This window comes from Dermacentor silvarum, chromosome 4 (genome assembly GCF_013339745.2).
Source record: "Dermacentor silvarum isolate Dsil-2018 chromosome 4, BIME_Dsil_1.4, whole genome shotgun sequence".
In the NCBI taxonomy this organism is placed as follows: domain Eukaryota; kingdom Metazoa; phylum Arthropoda; class Arachnida; order Ixodida; family Ixodidae; genus Dermacentor; species Dermacentor silvarum.
This window is the reverse complement of record NC_051157.2, coordinates 55479198-55499236: the sequence shown is the minus strand read 5'-3', so window position 1 is coordinate 55499236 and position 20039 is coordinate 55479198. Positions and strand designations below refer to the sequence as shown.

Here is a 20039-nt window from a genome sequence, read left to right as displayed (position 1 = left end):
AGCTCGGCATATGAGTAAAATCGAGTGCCAGATGACACACAGCTTGCATTTTCGGGAGGGCGGCCATAACAGAGCATAAGCAGAGCAGGTACATTTAGAAAGGCTAACATTGGAAACGGCATGAAAAAAAGAACAAGAAAGAAATGAGCAAACCGGCACATAGGCACAGAACACAAAGTAATAGTTTAGTTAGAGAGATATAGCGTATATATGCTGTTGAAACCATAGTTTCCGACAAAACTTACTATATATAGGGAACCTTCTGGCTTCATACGGCTTTGTGACTTTGCGAATATATCATTCTCAAAAAAATATTGCGTTGTAAAATCAACAGTTCCCAATGATTACGCACACGTTCAGACTATAATGCCTTGCCACGAGTTTATAAAGCTCCGATTGCATTAGAAATTTAGAGAGACAACGCGTAAAAATTAACACCAATAGAACGTCTGTAGCCACAAGCGTGGTAATTGGACAAATCTATGTACTATGCCCCTCAATCATGTGATAGATGAATGATGCAGCGCCTTTATTAATTTTTGTCGGAAACTCTATCGTTGAAACCGACAAAAAAAGCACAGCGCGGTGCCTAAGAAAATTACCGGGGATGCTTCGAACCTTCTCAGAATGTGAAGGCGAAAGCCTAGTTGGACCCGCAGCGATGTGTAATGAAGCTCTGAGTCCATGCGGTGAAGTATATAAGGCGCGCGAGCACGCTGTGAGTGTGCTGCCGCCATTTCCCCAGCGCCGCCATTGCCCTTTCCCCCAAGGCCCTCCCGTTCCATCGCTGCACCTTGCCTCCTCCTCCACAGCGCCCATGTTACCTCTTTCTCCTCAACGCCCGGCGTTGAGCGAGGGGCAGTATGGGAATGCTAGCAGAGCATTGCATTTGCATACCTTAGCGCTGGCACCATTTCAGGATGTCGGAACGAAATGTTTTTCGTTTTGCTTTTAGTTTCGTTCCCGTGAAAAAAGTCGCAGTTTCGCCCGAAAGGCGAAGCGTGAATTGTGATAGAAAATTAGTAAAGAGCTATACGAAGCAAGGATATAAGTTTAATGGGCCATATTAAGTTGTAAACATTCGCTTACTAACTAAATAGACAAGCACGTTGTCACGCGCGCACAGGTAAACATGAACACATCTCGCTCGAATGAAAGTGCACCAGCAGAAGCGGGCAAATTGACCTTCGCGCTGTCTCTCGTCTCGCTTCAACTTGAACTAAACGTCGAAAGCACAGTGCATACGAAGCTACCGGCAATCGGCGCATGCACTTTGTCCCCATCGCAGAACGCTTTGAAGATGAGGCCCGTGCGGGCACGCACTTCACCCACGTCGCAGATCGCTTTCAAGATACGGTGCCCGCGCGGCCGCGCTGTCAGCAGCAGCTGACGGAGCATAACTGCATCCCCCCCCTAACGCAGACCGCGCGCTTCCGGCCTGCCTTCCTCCCTCGCGTGTGCTACAGTAAGCCTCGATTGCCGGCTCACCCTCGTAAGCTTTCACTGGCACACACAGCGTGCGGCGCGCGGCGACGATTTTATCGCCGTTGGACTTTATACGGAACCTCACGGCAACGGCGACGGAAGAAATGCGCTTGGAGTGTCCATATAATTGCTATCGTAATAAAAAGTTTAATTCCGGTTCTGCTCCGGAACGGGAAAAAATGATCCGTCATGGTTCATAACGGTTTTGGTTCGCCTGCAAAAATTTTCGAAGCAAAGTAACGATAAAAACATAGCATTATTTTTCTCAATAGGTGAATTCTGAATTCTCAGATCATGCTCAGTGCCTTGAGTCAAGGAACTGAGCATGATCTCAAAGCAGCATGTCATCAAGTGTATTCGCCGTAATTCGAGACCGCTCTTCCGATAAAACGAACTTAAACTGAACACAAGGAAGGATAAAGCTTTGGTAACAAAGCGTTGTACAAGTAGAGAACAAAAAGATAATATCTTAGCGCGCAAGCCCTGCGTTCTACTACGATGCCGATCTGCTAGTGCACCGAGCGGCATGCTTAGATTAGTGCAGTGCTCGACCAGCTATCGCTCGCAGTATGCCTGCCTGAGATACGCGCTTATGCGGACCCCTGAGATACGCGCTAATTCCTGACGTTGCCTGACGTCGGTTGTTTCGGATTGCTGACTTTCCCCTTGAATCGAAAACCGAACAAAAATATTTCGGTTTCACTCCGAAACAAAACAATAAATAACGTTCCAGGTTACATTTTTGTTCTGGTCAAAAATATAGTTTTGTTTTTGTTTTCGTTCCGTTCCGACACAATGCCATTACTCCTTTCCAGATTCCACGCACTGCCTCATATTTATTGTAGCCCCAAAATCGTCTTGATGCATTATTGCTGCATTTCACTTCCCCTTCATTTTATGATGAACGGCGTCGGAGCCAGCTGTGGAATAAGACGACGAACCCACGAGTAGTGGCACGAGCGCGAGCCAAGCGCGAGGTGCTAGGCACGAGGCGAGATCGCTCACGTTTTCTGTACCTGACAGCGACCTTGAAACATAGAGATTTAAGTCTTTCACCTTAAAAGAAGAAACAATGAACGAACAGATATCAATGAAGTAACTGTACTATGTTCGGGCATAGTATCCTGTTCATTCTAAATATACTTACCTGCAATGTAAGGTTTCCAATAGCACTAATACAACCATTGCTTAGTAATTACCACATTTATCATCTGCTGATACCATGCTCAACCCCAGAAGTTGGGTCCTTCGCGTTGCTTCTACTCTTTCTTTCTTCCGTTCTTTATTTTTCTCATTTGGTGGCCAGCCTTGTAGAGGACCCCGTTTGATGTTCTCATGCTTCCCAAGTAAACGTATATATGCAGCTCTCGCGAGTCATGCTTGTCCCGCTGGCTCACTTGATATTAAGGCGAAAGCCTTATACAGTCGATCCCGGATATATTTAACCCTCTTATAACGACTTATTGTGTATATCGAACAGCTATAAAATCCCCTTGAAAATCCCATGCAAATGTATAGGGCTGGTGCACGCGTATATAGAACACCCGTTCACCAGCACATTCGATATATCGAACGTGGCGCCACGCCGAAGAACTGAAAGTGCACTTCTCTGTACACTTTGAGGTCTTCTGGCACTTGGAGGGGGAGAAGAGAATGTGCAGTCAGTTGAGCCGTGTTGGTCGTGTGTGCTGTCAGTTGAGCCCTGTCGAGCTGTTCGGCTAGCCCGCCTGCTACTTGGAACGTCAACTCCCCTCTTTTTTATCTACGTGGCGTCGTCGTGTGGATTGAGTGCTTATTCGTATTGATTTTCCGTAAGCGATGGCTGCTGCAAGTGTAAAGAAAAGAACCAACTGGGACTTTGCAATGAAGATGAAAGTGGTCCAGCAATTTTTTGCAGGTAAATAAAGTGTGCTTGCTTCTTTTTTTTTTCTTTCCGATTTGTGTGCAGTAACTTAGCGACCCTCGAATGCACCAACCAATAAGCCGCCGTTTGCTTCCCGGCCTAATATATTATACACCAAATTACCTATATAGCGAACTTTTTTCTGATCCCCTGCAGATTCTATTTATCCCGGGCTCGACTGTATGTCTTGTTTGGCGCTGACCTTAAAGAAGGGGAGCCAAAATTCGGACAACAAATCTGTAAAAAAATACGTACAAGAAATCGATAACTGAATAAGATCATTACAAACCCCATAACATTATATACCAATCAATAGGTAATTACGTGAGCAATATAAATATCGCTGAATGGTCGTAATAGTCGTTAAATTAATTATAATAATTAGCATGACAAAGCGGAATAATGGGTCGAAAAACCCGAAAAGTGACCATGAACCGAGAAAAAATCTTAGTAATGGATAATAATGGTATTGTTAATGATTAAAAATGGGTGTATAGAGAGGTTAATGAAATGAATTGAGTGAGTTGATGGTGAATTAAGAGTAAATTGATGGTTAATTAAAGGGGTTTAGTTCTGTGATAGGAGTCAAACGAAAGGTAATAACGAAATAGAGTTAGATAAGATAACGAAGAGTAAATGAGAGTGAATTAAGAGTGAATGAAGGTGAATCAAGTGATGATGGAAATGTAAATTTGGAGTAATAGAACATCTTCATTGCAAAGTCCCAAGTGTGATGGAAGTAAAACCGAGATGGATAGAGTGAATGAAGGTGAACCCAGTGCCAGGGTCACTGTACCAGGGAATGCCGGGTCACTGTGGATCAAGTGTAATCAAGTGTGAATTAAGAGTGAATTATGGGGTTATTCAGAAGGGAGTGACTTGAAAAAAATATATGTGAGATTTGAGAGTCCAAGTGAGAGTGACTCAGCAAAAAAAGTGCTGAGTCACGGTTCGAGTTTGGTGAATCATAGGAAGGGTGACTTGCAAAGAAAACATGATGACTTCCAAAAATGACTGTAAAGTGGTTTCAGAGTGACGATGACTCCGCAAAAAAGTGCTGAGTCACGGTCCGAGTTCGGTGAAACAAGGATGACTTGCAAATTTGATTTTGCAAAATATGGGTTCGGAGGGAAGATGAGTAAGCAAAAAAGTGCTCGTCGTCTCATTGAGTTAGCGACCCTTCTTGATCAGTGTGCCCTGGTAAAAAAAAATTAGTACCGCTTGCGAACTGAATGCATCAGTAGCATGAATATTTCGTCCCAGAGAGTGAGAAAAAAAAACTCAGAGGAATGACTGGGAGGTTAGCCAGTGAAAGTATGGCTGGCTACCCTGTGCTGGGGAAAGGGAATAAAAGGTTATCGAAGAAACAAATAAAAATAAAGGGAGCAAACAAAGTCACACAATAACACGATGCCGCGCACTGCAGCTTTCAATGTCGGTCGCACAATTCGCAAGCCCTCAAGAACTTGAGCAGAGCACTTAAGGCCTTGAGTGCCGAAGCCCGTGGGGACCAGCATCCCAGAACTTTTTCCTCTGTCCAGCAGTTCGAGCATGGTTGCGAGCACTTTTAGTCCCAGCAGTATCCAAAAGGTCACTGTGCTGAACTCGAGTTTTACACCATGGTAACAACCTCCAAAGTTTGCTGGCGTTTTATTCTACACGTTTCGCTTTCACTAATCTCTTCGTCGCAAATGGGTGGTTCAGCTTGCCCTGGGTAGTGCACAAGTAGGAATAACAATCCTTCATGCTTGCACGAACAAACAAGAGCTTTGCAACCTTTCCAGTGCGTTTATGCATTTTCTTTCGATACATATATGCAAGGATTATGTTTCCCCAGAAACTGGAGCACGCGCATATAGGTCGTTGTGACGTGATTGATCGACGAAGGATGATCGAGAATCTGGAGCTGTTCTTATCAACACGAATTTATCCACGTTGGTGTCAGACTGCTCTGCATGCTATAAGCAGTAGGGGAGAAGTGATTTACTTGAAAACAAGAGATAAGCTGTTGATCGTTGTAAGCACCTAGCGCTGGTCCTTTGATTAACGATCGGTAATGTAATATTCACGTAGTTCTTGGTCCTCGCGGAAACAACCAGGACAAAGAGGAAATAATTCCACATAAGAATAGTTCTAAGGCTGCCATAGTACATCCTGTAAAAACAAAGAATAAATCTAAGGGGTTTTGATGATAAAGCGTGGGGTATGTTTCAGAGTCGTTCATTCCTCTTGCAAGCTCGCTTAGGAAAATGTTAGAAATGTTGTCACTAATCCCTAACAAGGCATCTATTTCAAGGATGCCAGTATGCAGCTGCCGGTACGCAGCTTTTATCCCGCCATCCCCACCGCTTATGTGCATCAGTACTTATCTGGTAAAATAAACTTCAAACTTCAAACTTCAAACTACCGCATCAGGATTATTTGTGACAATCGTATACCTTCAAAAAAGACGCAAAAATACCGGGCATAAATGCACAGTCAGGAGTTTTCCATTAACGCCCAATCTCTGCAGAAAAGCGTCCCTGTTAGCTCAGCCCATTTCCTGTGGCCGAACCTCGACCTTTTGGTGGGTATGAATTCCGTGATGGGAAAAAGAAAAGGAAATCTCTTTCAAGCGAGATAGAGAGAGACAGACATTTCAATTTTTGTTGCAGTGTTTAACTTCAGCTACAGGATGTGCAACTTTTAGTGACTTAACGGGCTCTGTAACAGTTCCAATGGCTAAAAGAGCTGCTTTTAAAATACCTTGCTTTACTGTTAGCTTCACGTAAAAGCATAATTTGTGGTCTGGAGCTCACAAATCTTCTCTTATGCACGTGCCGTTATCGATTGGCCATTGCCGAGGTGACTGTCCACGGTATTGCGCCGATCATTACAATCGGTTATTACCCTAAATGACAGAAAAATGCTCTTACGTAAAATAAGCTTTCTTATGAATGTCGCATATGTTACTGCAGTCACTAAATTAGAATTCCGATCGGCGAGTTTTATTACCCTCGCCCACGCTTGTTGCGCAACTACTTTTATGCACTCCTTCTATTAACTCAATTCGGCCGCTGCTCGTCTTCAAAGAAAAAGGCAGCGACTATCAGGGGGAAACTGCATCTCGTTCTTCTTTACCTACATTGTTACGCGCTATATTCGGGCTCGACTCATCAGACCCCTTGTAATGATTGTGCTGGCCATCTCATAACAAGAAACCTGGATTCAGAAGAGCGACGTTAACTAAAAAAAATGAGCCTACCTACACCCACGCGTATTTGAGTACGTTCAGAAGAGTCCTATTATGAAAGCGAGAATTAGGAGTGTAAAATGTATAGTCAGGAACATTCGCGCTAGTGCTGCTTAAAAATTCGGGCCACGGGATCTGGCATAGTCGAACAAGCTCTATGACGCGAACGGGAAGACGTGACTCTTTTCAGGAATCTAAACTGCCTGAGGAAAAGATGCCTTCTATGTGTACAGTTTTTTTTTTTTCGTTCAGAATGGACGAAACGGAATGCCAGTGATTCCATCAGAGTTGCATTCAAACAGGAAGGAACCGGAAAGCAATCTGTGCAAAGCTAACACAGCGCTTTTAAAAGGAGGTGCCTTTATTTCCATTATATCGAATCCAGAGTATTGGGACATCAAATATATATATCTAGTTTTCGCGGTGTTGCCAAGGCTTTATTTCTTGTTTTGCTTCATGAGATGGAACAAAAAAGAAAATTTTCCCAGGGTACTCAAGCACAAGGCAATTTGGAGTACCCATGTCATGTTTCAAGACAATCACTGTAGCAAAAGAAACATCTTTGACATCCTTTTAAATCAAGAGCACAATAATGAATGAGCCGAAATAAAAATGATAAAAACAATAATTTCCAAGAAATAATCACAACAAGCCATACGTCAATCAAGTTACCAAAAAGCGGTGCATTACGTGATCGTTCTAGCTGGTAGAATGGGAAGCATTATTTTCGAAATCTCGGCCACAGCATTTTCTAACAATATTTTCACAAGCATCAACCTTACCATATATTTTTCTGGCTGCAATATTTAAGATGCAACATAGCAGCAATAATAGACAAATGGTATTCCTTTTCATGATTCTTTCTATTTGGTTTCGTGGGCTTCTACTGCGTAACATTTTATTAATATAAGTATTTGCAGGCAGTACGGTTTGGCGAGTAAGGAATGATCTACTCGGCAACTCTCTGGACGTACACGGAAAGTAAAGCCACCCGACCTAATATTGTTGAAAGCCGAAGCTGCTTGAGGCAGCTCTATCTTTCACAACTTTTTTTGTTAAAAAACCGCCTTCTAGCTCATTGTACACAATAACGCACCGGGTGTTCTTTATATATTACGTGTTATTCATATATTACTTTGCTGTTCGGGATGCAATCTATTTATTGTGAAGTACTCTAGGGTTTGTCCGAATAAAAATTGACTTCATTATACGACACTTGGGTCATAATATAAGCAGGAAGCACGGCATTACACGATGGTGCGTTGCACAAGGAATTATGACCTTCCAGGCATGATGTGGCGCTATCGATATTTTGGCGCTTCCTGATAGTGTAGTCCATGATTTCCTGTGTTTAATGTTCTGTGTGAGAATATGCAAGAAACAACTGCTCATACATCATTAGTATGGTTCCATCTTCAAACAGGGACTCTTATTTGTAAAATTCATCACGAACTTCCCAAGCCGCAGAAAGAGCTTAAAAAGGTGCTGAGCCACCCCTCGAGTTTGGTGAAACAACATAGTCTGCGGATAGCATACGGGGCTGTGAACATATCTTCCAAATTTTGCGGTCGCGCGCGTCGCGTGGAGCTCGCAAAAGGAGCGTGAAGTCAGGCTTTCTCTCAAACGCTTTCTTTTCAACCGAAGCCTGCTGCTCACTCTATTCTGGACGCTTTATTTCGTAATATAGCTGATTCCCATGTGCGGCTGCTTTTGGCCAATAGCTGACGTCATTCAAGGAGGGTGTTTGTATCAGTGCGCTTCTTTCTACGGTTACTGTCTATATTGACGAAGTTTAATAAACAAGTGGAAATAAGCTAAAATATACTTTCGAATTTTGATAATAATTACGTACTTCGGAAGAAGCCGACAATCGTCTGCTCAAGCTCGGCCGTGGTCGCCCTCATAGGAAATAAACTTTGGCGCCACCCCACTTATCGGTGTCGTAGCCATCGGGTCTCACTAATTTCGACTGTAGTTTTGGACGCCCAACTAGCCTCGAACCCCGCGAAGCTTGAGGTCAGACTACACGCACCCTTGCCTGGTCGCTGCTGGTTAGATGCCTTGACAGACGTCGCTTCGTACTGAGCTATTGATAGGGCTTCAAAATGCGGAAGTTAGATGTGGCCGCTATATGTCGCTCAAGCTGGTGTAGGACAAAGCCGGTGCGCACCGCGTAGCATCGCCGCACTGGAGGATAGGAGTGAGAGCGTGCACTCAAGCTCTGTCGTGCACAAAGCAAACGCGGCGCATGCGCACTACAGTTGTATGTAGTTGCGGTCTGCTACGTAGCGTATATAGATACCGCGGCCGCCGAGGGGTGCCGCGATGAGTCCGCTGGTTGAGCGCACTGCGGCTCGCTGAGGACAACCACGGTAGGCTTTCGTTTGTTGCGTCGTAGGAGGAAAAATTGTAAGTGGTGGTGCGTACGTGAACATCCAGAATCAAGTTTGAACTGCGCGCCGCGGTGACGCTCAGTAGGCGGAGCGTTGTAGGCGCACTCCGCTCCGCTGTAGCCTTCGCATTGCAAGACACTGAAGAAGGAACGGAAGCACCGCAAGGCGGCGTTTGACTGCCAGTAACTCCGCTTCTGCTGAACGAATTGAAGCACTTTTTGCGGCAAAATATTTCTGAAATAGCCTATTTTAGCTTCAAATACATTTCTCCATTAAAAAAAATTATGGGGTTTTACGTGCCACAACCACGATCTGATTATGAGGCACGCCGTAGTGTGGGACCCCGGAATAATTCGGACCACCTAGGGTTCCTTAAAGTGCATCGTAATCTAAGTACACGGGTGTGTTCGCATTTTTCCACTTCGATAAAAAGTCATTCAGGGCCCCTTTAAATAAGAAAAGAACAAACTGACTCCGGCATGTCGGAAGGTAGCATAGAGTTTGGGAAACCCTACAGAATACAAAACATTCACTGCTCAAAATGATAGAAAGTTGACCGGGTTGGTAGAGATTCGCATTACCCACGGCATGTGCAAAGGCAGGCGCAAGTATAGACCGAAAATGCGTTTACGTTGTTTCTTTCGTTCGATACTGGTGTCTGTGTTTGCACGTCTACCTTCACTAACATGGATGCACTGCTCATGCATAGCAACTAAAAGCAACTATGCGTCCTTGACGCTATAGCGCAATGTAATTTACGAGACGCCCTTACCGGCAGATGACTCAACCTAGCGAATTACGTTCTTCAAGGAACAAGCCCACCAGAGCACGCATTCAGGTGTTTTTTTTTTTTTAACACGAAAGTGTTTTATGCCGGGGTCCACCAAGACTTCACTGACGTATTTCCGTCACGGAAATACGTCATAGAACATAATACAAAGAAAGAAACCAGAAGAAAAAGTTCCACAAACATGCAAAATTTGGAAATCGAACCCACGACCTCTCTGTCCGCGACGATAGATCGCCGAGCGTTTAACCCACTGCGCCACAAACGCATTTGCAGAGAGCTACACAGACGCGCCTTATCTATCTAACACTCCTCCGTGTACCCGCGCTCTTGCTCGGGGCGGTGCCGCCGCCTACGAGCAGAAAAGAGAAGTACTGCATTATGACACTAACGCGCACCGACAGTGAACGCTTCGGTGGTCTCAGCACTACGACGCCTCGATGCCAGCATTCGAAGGGACGCTGGCATCAAGAAGCACTACCAACGCCACCTAGGTGGCGTTCACCGTACTCAGCACAGCGGAGCGTGGCCTCCGCAATTAGCTCTGAAAATGTTTCTGAAGTTGATCGCGGAGGCTGCAATTACGACGCGCTGTACGCGCTGATTTGACTCGGTGACGATTCAGTTACGTGCTTTGTCTTGCGCGTTGTATTAGTGTGTCAGTTACGTGCTTCGTCTTTCGCGTTGTGCTAGCGTGTGCAGCGTAGTGCAGCTTCCATATGCACGACGGTTGCTCATGGTCATCGACGTTGGTAGTCGTGATGGAGGAGACGTGCCACCAGGCGTCAGCGTGGGTGCATCAACGCCTAAGGGCGCTTTAGCCACAAAACACCAATAGACATTATATATCAATGTGCAATAAACATTACACTACTTCTGTGAAGACACGTTTCACTTTCGTGTTCTATACCGATTCCTATATAAGAGGGATCAACCACATTTTTTTTTGACACGGCACAAGCTTACACTAGTCCGCAAATATGGTTTTCATCAATTTATATATATATATATATATATATATATATATATATTGTCGTCATGTTTCTAATATATTATATACATTTGAAGAAAACGTTTGGAACGTCCGGTGCATAGGTAGATGAAGAAACGAAAGGGCACACTTAAGAAAATTGAATGTTTGATGGTTTAAAGTTTCGGTAGTGGCACGGCCTTCGTCTGAGTAAACACAGATACAAGTGTGCAGCCGCTTTTATGGGCATGCGCACGGGGGCATAGTCAGCAGTACATGGACCTGTACACGTGCAAATATTAATATAAAAAGTACAGCAGCAAGTGTAGCATAGTACGCTGAATGACACGCAAGACATATATATACATACATATATATATATATATATATATATATATATATATATATATATATATATAGCCGTGATCAAGAGAAATAGCAGCAGGTCACCTCTTCACTACAGCGCGCTACTGCGGCTTCTTTTTTTTTTGCCGCGCCTTGATAGAAATGCGCATGCCTGCTCGCATAGTCCTCCTCTTCATCGGAGTACAGGCGCGGCAATATATATATATATATATATATATATATATATACTATGCAACGAACATGCACTCGTGGCGCATCGCAGTTCAATTAGAACTCGGTCGCTCTACATGGGTCCAAAACGAAACTCCCCTGTTTGTATCATGGTGCCCAAAGATACCGCGAAACTGACGCTAAGCTCTCTTGCTTGAATCGGTGTGACGACTTTAGCGATTATGTTTATGCCTGCCTATGGCAATATACTCCGGGAAAATGGTTTCTTTGCACGCGAGCAAGTGCGTATCTCCTGCGCGAAAGAAATAAGCGCATCGCTGCTTGTACTCGTATTTCTTTTTGGCTTGCAAAAATGGGCGAAGAGTTTCATTTCGGAAGGGGAAGTGGTCCTGTCCCCCTCTCCTCTCTCCCCCGGGCCTGAGCACACCCATTATTCACAAAATAAAGAGAGCAAACATTGCAACAGCCAGTGAACATCAACAAGAACTGCTTACTCAGTGGAAACCAATTTGCGATGAGCCAGAACCTTTCTGAAAAAAGTGGTAAGCTCATGCGGGACCCTTGGCTGACTGTGGTATCAACAGCAACATCTGAAAATTGGTTTTTCTTGTAAATTCTTTAGGGTTCCTCTGGGCTTTTCTGTGCCCATCTCCTGTTTTCATCAGCACTGAATTGCACCTATTCTACGATTTTTCTGTGTGCACTTTTTTTACTGGGTGCACTGTTCTTCTGCAGCATTGTCCCTTTAAGAATTGCAGTATACTTGCCCCGGGGGTGTGGGTTGCGTGGTTGTAAGCACTATGTGGGTATTTAACTTTGTTGTGTGGCTTCCCTATTTACCCGAATCGCAATAGATTCCGTCTTACAGTTACATTTGTTTTTGCCGTTGCCCAATGAAATAATTACTAATGTTCCTCCTTGCAAAACCTTTTTGTTCTGTAAGCGGTAAGCATTCGTAGACGACAATTTTTGGCATAGTTAACGATCGCGATAACAAATCTAAGGGAATATTTTTGTTTTACTCCTAAGAAAGTGAGATATATTAGCACAAAAACAGAGACATCAAGCTGCCAAGCTTCGTGGAACATATCGAAGTCATTTAGACATTTGCTGTGGTTACTCTTTACTACGTAGAATAAAGCACATTGTGAGCGAGAGTGCAGAGCACCGCAGCCTTTACTGAATACCATTTCCTGAATTCTTCTACGGGTATTATGGGGAATGAAAGTTACTCCTGTTTGCCACACTTCTAATAAAAGAGAGCTCACATGAAAGTTCTGAAGGGTTCCCAAGACGCACACAAAAAGTCGTAAAATACTATATCAACGCCACTTAAATAAAGGCAAAAAAGGGAATGGGTGAACGTTAATGACCCAATATATATGCGAAAACCATGCCAGAGAGATATGTCCTTCGAGAAGAGAATATCTGAACTGCCGCATCGCTGATAGGACATGTACAGCTTGTGCACCATACTACACGATAATATTATTTTAAGAACTCTGACTCGCTGATTAAAAACAACAACTACAAAAATATGTTTAATGACTCTGCAACGTGGATCTTAAGATCGTAACTTGCACCTTGCTTTTTTGATTTTTTTATATTTTAACACGAAAGTGTTTTATGCCGGGGTCCACCAAGACTTCACTGACGTATTTCCGTCACGGAAATACGTCATAGAACATAATACAAAGAAAGAAACCAGAAGAAAAAGTTCCACAAACATGCAAAATTTGGGAATCGAACCCACGACCTCTCGGTCCGCGACGATAGATCGCCGAGCGTTTAACCCATTGCGCCACAAACGCATTTGCAGAGAGCTACACAGACGCGCCTTATATATCTAACACTCCTCCGTGTACCCGCGCTCTTGTTCGGGGCGGTGCCGCCGCCTACGAGCAGAAAAGAGAAGTACTGCATTATGACACTAACGCGCACCGACAGGGAACGCTTCGGTGGTCTCACCTCACCACTACGACGCCTCGATGCCAGCATTCGAAGGGACGCTGGCATCAAGAAGCACTACCAACGCCACCTAGGTGGCGTTGCTAGGTGGCGTTGGTAGTGGCGTTCACCGTACTCAGCACAGCGGAGCGTGGCCTCCGCAATTAGCTCTGAAAATGTTTCTGAAGTTGATCGCGGAGGCTGCAATTACGACGCGCTGTACGCGCTGATTTGACTCGGTGACGATTCAGTTACGTGCTTTGTCTTGCGCGTTGTATTAGTGTGTCAGTTACATGCTTCGTCTTTCGCGTTGTGCTAGCGTGTGCAGCGTAGTGCAGCTTCCATATGCACGACGGTTGCTCATGGTCATCGACGTTGGTAGTCGTGATGGAGGAGACGTGCCACCAGGCGTCAGCGTGGGTGCATCAACGCCTAAGGGCGCTTTAGCCACAAAACACCAATAGACATTATATATCAATGTGCAATAAACATTACACTACTTCTGTGAAGACACGTTTCACTTTCGTGTTCTATACCGATTCCTATATAAGAGGGATCAACCACATTTTTTTGTTAAACAGCTTGGCTAACGTTAGCTGTGACACCCTTTATACAAGCGTGGGCTCTTCGTCCGTTTTGATTTATCCTGGCCACGCCATTGACTTTTGCAAAATCAGGCAGCTTTTTATTTTTCGTACGCAACAGCACTGACATAAATTCTCTGCATAGCCTCATATTTGAGCCCCACGTGCCTAGAATTTTTGTTCACAAGAAACAGCGTGTTTGTATTCGCAAGACAACTCGTACGCAAGGTCAATTTGTAGCAACAAGTGCTGGTTAATGATATTCCTCTAATTATGACCCTTGTGAATCCTTCGCAAACTTGTTCCCAGGCTTGCTTACTTCGGCACGAAACACTGTTTTCATTGTGCGTATGGATGGATATACTTTCACTGTATGGATATACTTTCGCGAACTTCTAAACTTCCGTGATCGGGTGACCCCTAATTGGATCTAGAAAAAAAAGTATCCTTTAGACCCTCTGGCTCTCTAGCAAAGCGTCCGTCTGAAGGTTAGGCAAAAATAATGGGCTGGTTCTCACGTCACTGACGATGATGAACTACAGTGACGAGCTCAGCGGTGAAGATGATTAAAAGATAAACCATACGTGCAAGCTTCGACGAGCGCACTCAGTGAAACACGGAAAAGTGCTTAGATTTCGGCAGTCGTTAACGTGGAGCTTTGCTCTGGTAAAGCCTCGCTAAGTCATTTTGCAAATCATTTACCTAGTGCGAAGAACGGTACGCGAAACGGCTTTAACAAATTGAGCCCATCTTTTCCACCTCGCTAATGGCGTGAACTGAACTACACACCATCGTTACAGGGAGTACCGTGTAGATGTTTACACCTCTCCAGGATGCACTCGCTGCAATATCAGAACTCACGCATTTCTGCTTTCTGTTAGAGGACACCTAAGTAGCATTGGTAAAGATAAAGGGAACTTCAATTTATTAGAAAATAAGTAACGTATTTGTCTGCACAATAAATATGATAAAAGACGGCTTTCAAAAGTTCATTTTTTAAGCAAGCAGATAGGTTTATATATATGTAATCTATATGTAATGTCTCACACACAAGTTCCCAATGCTTCTTCCTGGATAAAAAACACAATACTGCACGAGCGAAATGTGGTTCTTAATTTCTTCCTTTGTACATCAACAGCATGACCTTTTGTGCGCACACAACTGAAATGCGAGGGCGGCTACAAGAGACCAGTCGCACTGTCGATGAAGTGAGTGACTGGAATGGTTCAAGCTATACGGTAAAACGACTCGAAGTTGGGTATTTTTTGAACGGATTCATGATAACTCTTGCGCAAGAGGGGAGGTAACACAAGCAAGGAAACAATATGAATCCCTGTGAAAAAAGAGCCACATGCTAATAATCCAACCCTTTTTTCTATTCTGTTATCGCCTCTAATCAAGGCCATCAGCAAGGACTAAGAGAGACACGTAAGAACAAAATTATGTGTACATTTTTCAGTAGGTTTCTCTACCTGAACGCAAAAGCTTAAATCGAAATGCTCCGAAGACACCCTGTGATTCTGAGGTACAGGAGCGTAAATCACTAAGCTTTGCGACCGTGAGTGCTTTTTGCGGATTCCGTAACGTTAGGTCATCCGCCTTCGTTAATAGTATATCTATATTGCACTCTACGCTCGAAAGGTATCTGCTCTTAGGAACAGCTCCCGCCTAAAAACCTTTCATGAATGGGGGTTCAGATTCTGATATGTTGTTCGCATTGACTGGGCAGATCAATTTTGTACTCGATGCATGTATCTGTATAGTACTATACACTGCTAATATCCTCGGTTTCCACGTTCGCTTAGCCGGCAAGTACATACGCTTCTATGGCATTACGGCGCACCTTATCAATATTATTCAATACGTTGCGATGAATTGAAAAATAAAGGGCACGACGCTGTGTTAATTATTATTAGTTGGTAGCATGATAGCCGTGGGCTCAGCTGATTAACAAACTAACGGAAGGTCACTGCTGTTAATGCTGCAATCCCTGGCCCGTGTTGCGCTCTCATCACACACTTTATTTTTGTAGGCTTGAGTGACTCTATAGAAATATGGGTGCTCGGCATGAACGGCTACGAGCTTTCATTAATGAGGAACTCGCTGGTAGGAAGGCGGAGCAAGATCTTCCGAATACGGCGTTCTGCAGTAATCCGACGATAACAACGGTCGCGCTCGCAAGCCTGCCTGTTGAGCAGTATGCGTCGCAAGAGCGACTGCACGCCAGGTCAGATCAAAGTTCTGCGTTGACGACCCGAAATGGAAATTTGATAGCTATATATAAAGCTACGTACCAAGTTGCAAACTCAACCGAGAAATAAAAATTCTAGTACAGATTCAGAAACCGTTCCTACCTGCTAACTTAAACAGGACTGGCATTATCAAATTTTTTTTTCGCAAGAGTTAAACTTTATTGTCACTTGCAAGCTACACGAGCCATCTAAGCAGCTGCTTATACCTGAACTGCTAGTTACAGTAGTAGCGGTAATAGTAATTAAGAGAGTAAATGGTAGTTCGATGTGTGCGGCGCCCATGAATCATTCAAGTGAACTTTGACGTGAGCGAAATACCTGACAAACATATCGACTTAATGTACAGGGTCTTTCAATGTTGACGTAATAGTTGACGTTACGTCTCCAAATAATATTTACCTAACCTAAGTTGTCATTCAGTGAATGATTAAAATCAGCCTATATATGTGATAGCGGTAGCCCAAATTCTACGGAAGGTCAATCGCGGATCCTGACATTCGCATCAGTGCTGCTCTGAAGAGATGCTAAAGCGTCTTACATCTACTGCACGAATCCTAAAAAAATGTTTATCTATTAAATTTACACTCGTATTTGTGCGTTAAATATGCACTTGCTCTTCGGTTTTGTTTTTGTTTGCTTTTGCTTTCGTAATAATACGAGGTCCAACATACTTAGTTCTAAGTTTATGCGTGGTGACGGTCCTCGCCCGAAAGTATTCCCAGTACTATAAGCTCACTGTCAATAATATATATCCTGATGACGCGATAATTAATAAGCCTCCAGCCCTGGCATGGTTAGGTTGTACGCTTTTTTCTTTCAAATCATGCGTTCAGTGTTATTGATGTGCTTTATGTTTTACATATATACGAAAGCATGCAGCAAGCCTTCCTCTGTACCATAGTGGGAGTGTAGTCGGTATAACTTATATTTAACCTGAATCCCCCCCCCCCCCCCCCTGTTCATGAAAAAAATTAAGACCTACTTCGGTGGTAGTTCGACACGAATCATAAAGTAGTAACAAAAATTACTAGCATCAATATAAAGAAACGCCCTGGCTTATTTATACAAAGTCGCTCGTCGTGACTACAATGATCACGCCGTAGAATATTGTCCTTTGAAGCAGATTAGCAAAAAAGAAAAGAAACAAACAAATTCCAGTTACAACACTGCAGCAAAATTAGGGCCTGCATTCAGAAGTGTTCTTAAGCTTCATCTGCGATTGGCTGTGGCGATTGGCAATCGACGGCGGTCATTTCGTGATCGCGCGGATCAGCGAGTGCGTGAGAGCTGTAAACCTAGTGTCAGCCAAAAAAGTAAAAGCACATTTGCAATAGATGTTTGTAATTGAGAGATTGGTTTGGGGGGAATAAACAGGCCTCCTTGGCAAGAAATAAAAACGTGTTACATCTTGCCAAAAAACAAAAACCAAAAACAAAAACAAAACAAAAGGCTCATGAGTATTAAGACGACCGCACACTTACCTTAAGCGGTTTAGTTTCCTCAGTAGGTGGCACAACGCGCCGTGGTTGGACGAAGTGCGACAACACAAACAGCCTCGACTAAAAAGATAAAAAAAAATAAAATAGGGTACGGGATGGTGTCTCCGTGCAACAAAGCGAGTCCCTTAACAACGTTCCAGCGACACTGCTGGCGACGCACGCAAAGCGATCTATGTGGCGATGACCCGCGGGGCGGGCCACAACCGACACTGCTTGGAGTTTCCGCGCATCTGAGAGCCTGAGACGACGCGGCAACTACAGCCGCGGCGCGCACCGGGGGCCCGCTCACCCTTTCCCTACCACCCTCGCCACCGCGTCTCGAGCACACACCCACGCTGTGCCGGGAGATGGCGCTTCAGTCAGTAGGCCCTCGCCACTCCGTCGTTGCGCGCGATAAACACAATAAGAAAAAAAATGGAAGAAAACGGAAAAAAAGAACGAAAAAACGGTTGGACCCCTTCGTTAAACAGCGGTATCATTCGTTGCTGTGGCAAATATACGGTCTGTTGTACCTCCTAAAGCAGGTATACCTTGCACAAAGGTGATGATTTTCACATATAAAGGCAACTGGCAACTAATTGAACTAAATAATTGTAAGAGCCACTCGAGTTTACCTGTTTCGTGTATTTTTCATCCTAAGCTCAATATCGATCAGGGTGAATTGCTCAAGCGCCTACTATAGTTAAATGCGTCGCCAGGTCTAGGCGTTATGACACAGGCTTCGTGACGCCTGACGCAAAAGTTACCTCTGGATTAGCGCTGTAGTGTATGTTTTACTGAGAACAATATTGCACCTGTGACGTGAACTAACCGTGCCGATTTGCGCGACCTGATGACAAACACTCTTGAGGAAATCACCGCACTCGCGAATGGCGGACGAACTTTTTCCTAGCCACTGTATTGCGTATATGTAAATAGTGACCTTCTTTTACTCTATTCTATCCTCTCCGCCTGTCATTTTGCTCCCTTTTGTCATCGCGTTCAGTCTTCAGTTAGGCAGGTGCAGTGTGGTCAGCAGAAATTGCACTCCCGTACGTTTTCCTGGCTTTATTTATTTTATGAAACAAACAAATGTCTAGTTCTGTCCGCACCTGTCAAAATTGAAACAATGGAACCCCAGCAGCAGCGGCATTTATTTATAATAAAGAAGTATAAAAGTGCCCACCTCTTAAAATTTACCTTGCATTGAGGACGCGTGATTAGTAGTCGCAGTAGTATTGAGAGAAAGGCAGGGAGGCAAACCAAGTTTTCCATGTAGTAGTAAGTAGTAGTGGTAGGAGTAGTAGTAATATTAATAGTAATAGTAGTAGTAGTAGTAGTAGTAGTAGTAGTAGTAGTAGTAGTAAGAGCTTACTTCGCGTGCCGGAGCGCGCGCGCGCGTGTGTGTGTGTGTGTGTGTGTGTGTGTGTGTGTGTGTGTGTGCGTGCGTGCGTGTGTGTGTGTGTGTGTGTGTGTGTGTGTGTGTGTGTGTGTGTGTGTGTGTGTGTGTGTGTGTGTGTGTGTGTGTGTGTGTGTGCGCGTGTGTGCGTGTGTGCGCGCGCGCGTGTGTGTGTGTGTGTGTGTGTGTGTGTGTGTGTGTGTGTGTGTGTGTGTGTGTGTGTGTGTGTGTGTGTGTGTGTGTGTGTGTGTGTGTGTGTGTGTGTGTGTGTGTGCATGCGTGCAGATGACATGGTCTCGTTCAGCAGCGCCGGAGATGACTTGCAACAAATGATTGTAGATATTAGCTGACAAAGTGTAAGCGTGCTTAAAGGATACATATATGCAAAAGACAATGTTTAAAGCCAGACAAGTCAAGGAGCATTTGTGGTTGACAATCAAACTGTCGAATGTGTACAAGAGTATGTTTATCCACTACAATTATTTACAAGTGACTCGAACACCGAGCGAGAAATCGAGAGATGAACAAAAATCTACCGGTATACTAACACATGGCGCCGAAACTGGGGGAATGACACTGAAGCTTGATAACAAGTTACGGTTCGCACAACGAGCGATGTAATTAGGCGTAACTTTAAGAAACAGGAAGAGAGCGCGGAGATTAGGGAGCAAACCGGGGAAGTCAATATTCTAGTTGGCATTATGAATAGTAAATGAAGCTGGGCAGGCTATGTATTGTGTAGAATAGATAACAGTTAATCTATTAGAGTTTTAGAAAATATATAAAGGAAAGAGAAACGCTGTAGTCGACAGCAGAGAAATAGGTGGCCTGATTATACTAGGCAATTTTCAGTCAAAGTGTGGAGTTGGCTGACGTAAGACAGGAGGAATTGGATATCGCAGGGAGAGGCGTTCGTCCTGCATCGGGAATAGAATCGGATGATGATGATGATGAGATTGGTGGTGGTGCGATGACAACAACCTTTTCGATAGCTTAGTAAGAATAACAAATCTTGCTCTTTTTAGCAAAATGCTAAGATGACAAGGGGACATTTCACACCACCTTGCTGGCT

At 44.1% G+C, this 20039-nt stretch overlaps 1 protein-coding gene across 1 annotated transcript in view; it reads right to left on the bottom strand.

Annotated features, from left to right (window-relative positions):
* Positions 1-17794, bottom strand: part of LOC119448618 (vasopressin V1a receptor) — a 65191-nt gene extending 47397 nt beyond the window's left edge. The window contains exon 1 of the mRNA XM_037711849.2: positions 17572-17794. The gene's annotated coding sequence lies outside the window, so the exon portion shown is untranslated. The remainder of the gene's footprint in view (positions 1-17571) is intronic.
* Positions 17795-20039: the final 2245 nt, after the last annotated feature.